This window comes from Porites lutea, chromosome 13 (assembly GCF_958299795.1).
Source record: "Porites lutea chromosome 13, jaPorLute2.1, whole genome shotgun sequence".
In the NCBI taxonomy this organism is placed as follows: domain Eukaryota; kingdom Metazoa; phylum Cnidaria; class Anthozoa; order Scleractinia; family Poritidae; genus Porites; species Porites lutea.
Window position 1 is genome coordinate 10,138,038 of NC_133213.1, and position 2,923 is coordinate 10,140,960.

Here is a 2,923-nt window from a genome sequence, read left to right on the forward strand (position 1 = left end):
ATTGTAAGCAAACTCTTAGAACGTCGCGTCTGTATTAAACTGTACAATCATGTTAACAATTCATCAGTCCTCTACAGCATGGCTTTTTGCGAAATCGCTCCTGTGTTACACGGCTGTTATCTGACCACTTGTCAAAACTTCGACTGACAAAAATGTGTATTCAAACAGATGTTATCTACCTGGACTTTGCAAAAGCTTTCGACTCCGTTGATCCCTCAATTTTGCTTCAAAAGCTCTATCGATATGGTGTGGAAGGCGGCACGCTTGCCTGGTTTATCGATTACGTAAGTGGAAGATCTCGAAGGGTCATTTTGGATGGTGTTGCCTCGTAATGAGGCCCATTCCCACCAGGAGTTCCTCAGGGTAGCCTACTTGGCACAGTTCTATTTTTTCTCTTTATCAATGGTCTACCAGGTGTTCCACCGGAAGGACGCAATCTGCTCTCTACGCGGACGATCCAAAAGTCTTCAGTTCTCTCTCGTCCATAGCAGATTGTGAACGATTACAACAAGCTCTGACAAACCTCCACTCGTGGAGTCATGATAATAATATCGAATGAATTCGAAATGCTTTTAAATACAAAGTTCTATCTGCAACGCGCAAGAAGAAGCCTTTACTTCAAGACTATTTTAGACCCTGAAAAGTTACTGCACGTGTGTAAGGATCTGAGTACAATTATTTCGAACAGACTTACTGGGACTCACATCCACACCTGATTACAGCAAAAGCAAACAAATCCTAGATCTGCTGAAGAGATCATGTCCCATGTTAACTAAAGTGACAGTAACAAGGTTCCTTTATTTAGCGATTGTGAAGCCCCACCTTTGTTACGCTACTGAAGTCTGGCCTTCTGCTCAGAAGTCACTCAAACTTAAGGTTGAGCAAGTTCAGAGACCTGCTACCTGTTGGATTTTAAGTTTCAGAAGCCAGGCCAGATGTCAGATGTGATATGTTTATTGCACTATAATCTTTGTTATCGTTGTAAACACATGTGCCTTTAGGCGCTCTGTTCAAAATAAAGCTATCTATCTATCTATCTATCTATCTATCTATCTATCTATCTATCTATCTATCTATCTACCTATCTATCTATCTATCTATCTATCTATCTATTTATCTATCTATCTATCTATCTATCTATCTATCTATCTATCTATCTATCTATCTTAACTATCTATCTATCTATCTATCTATGGGGAGAGACTGTTTGCCTTGGAAATGCTGCCTCTTGCTTACGATAGAGAAATCATGATCAAGGATCTCGTTTTCTTCTACAAAGCCGTTTACAGCCATATTGATATAGACGTTACTAATTAAGATGGAATCCATCAGGAAATGGAGTACTTTCAATTTTCAGTGGACAAAAACCTTGTGCCAGAATAATTTTTCTTATATAGACACGAGTGTTATACTGGAAAATATACCACTCATAAAATTCATAAAAACTACATCCGGGATCTGAGTGGTTTATTTTCCATAATCTCACACCTGAGTTTATTGATGACGTAATTTCGGTCATTTCCCTCTATTATTTTATTGATGTCTTTTTGTCTATATAATATAAAGACCATTACACGGCGGCTTGAAGATATGAATTTTATTTTCACGTGGTAAAAATAATATTTTACTCACTCGCTGCGCTCGTTGGTAAAATGTTGTTTTGCCACTTCGCGCCACCGTGTAATATCCTCTATAAACAATATCACATATTTTTTTACATTTTTAAAGGGCTATAGATATAATTAGTTACCTGTAATAACACCAAAGACCATTTCTCATGGGAGCCCGAGAAAATAAATTTCAAATAATTCACAAGAATTGTGAAAACAGCATGGGTAAAATTCTCAACATTTCATGCATGCGTAAGGTGTCATTTTATGAAATTTGACATTTCTCTCATAAAAAATTTTCTTTGGAATTATCACAGATAACTAATTATATCTATATAGTCCTTGAAAAGTGCAAAAAAAAAAAAAAGAATGCGATATTGTTTAAATTATTCTAGTACAATGTTTTAGTCCGCTGTAAATTAAAATTACTGAATTTGCTGATGGATTCCGTCTTAACGTTTTTTGTTGTTGTTGTTGTTGTTTTTTTTTTTTAAACAATCATCCACGTACGCGCCGCGGCCTGACTCTTCCGGCTCTTATCTTACTGTCCCCACCTGTAATACTTTTCAGACTTTTCAAGCTTCATGATCATATTTTGTTCGTATTGTAAAACTGTGGAACAACATACGCAAAGTAGCTATCCCAAGTAGTTCTACCTTTCTTGGCTGTTTTAAATCATTTTGAAGAATCGCGTATCTGTCTCTTTTAATGAGTATTTTTGATGTGGACAAGGTCTTAATTCTCATGGTTCATTTCACGCGAATGTCCATGAGTTACTAATTAGATTGTTTTATAATTAGATTTCTCTAAAATTACAAGACAATTTCCTACATTCAGATTTTTCTTCTACTATAACTAGATTTTTGTTGTATATATTTCAATTTTTTATGTTTCCCTTGGGTGGGCACCCAGGATGAGTCTAAGTGTCCCGTTCGTGCCCTTCACTTTTGGGGAGTAATTCTTTCTTTCTTTTTATCATTTATGTATTATTTATTTTGTCTGATCTTGCCCAATAAAGTTCTCAAAAAGAGTACTGAGGAACTGAAAAACATTAATTTTGCAACATGTTCTCTTCTGGGAAAGTCCCCGGTTATGAAAACATCCCAATGCATGTGATAAAACATTGCTTTCACCTCATTTCTGCACCTATGGTCAATATTATGTAAAATCTCTCTCTATAGTTGAAGGTATTTTCCCGTAAAAATCGAAACTTGCCAAAGTGATTCCCGTCTACAAAGCAGAGCATCGTTGTTTTATTCATTAATTATAGATCAATTTCGTCGATACCTATTTTTACATTTTTTTTTAAAGTT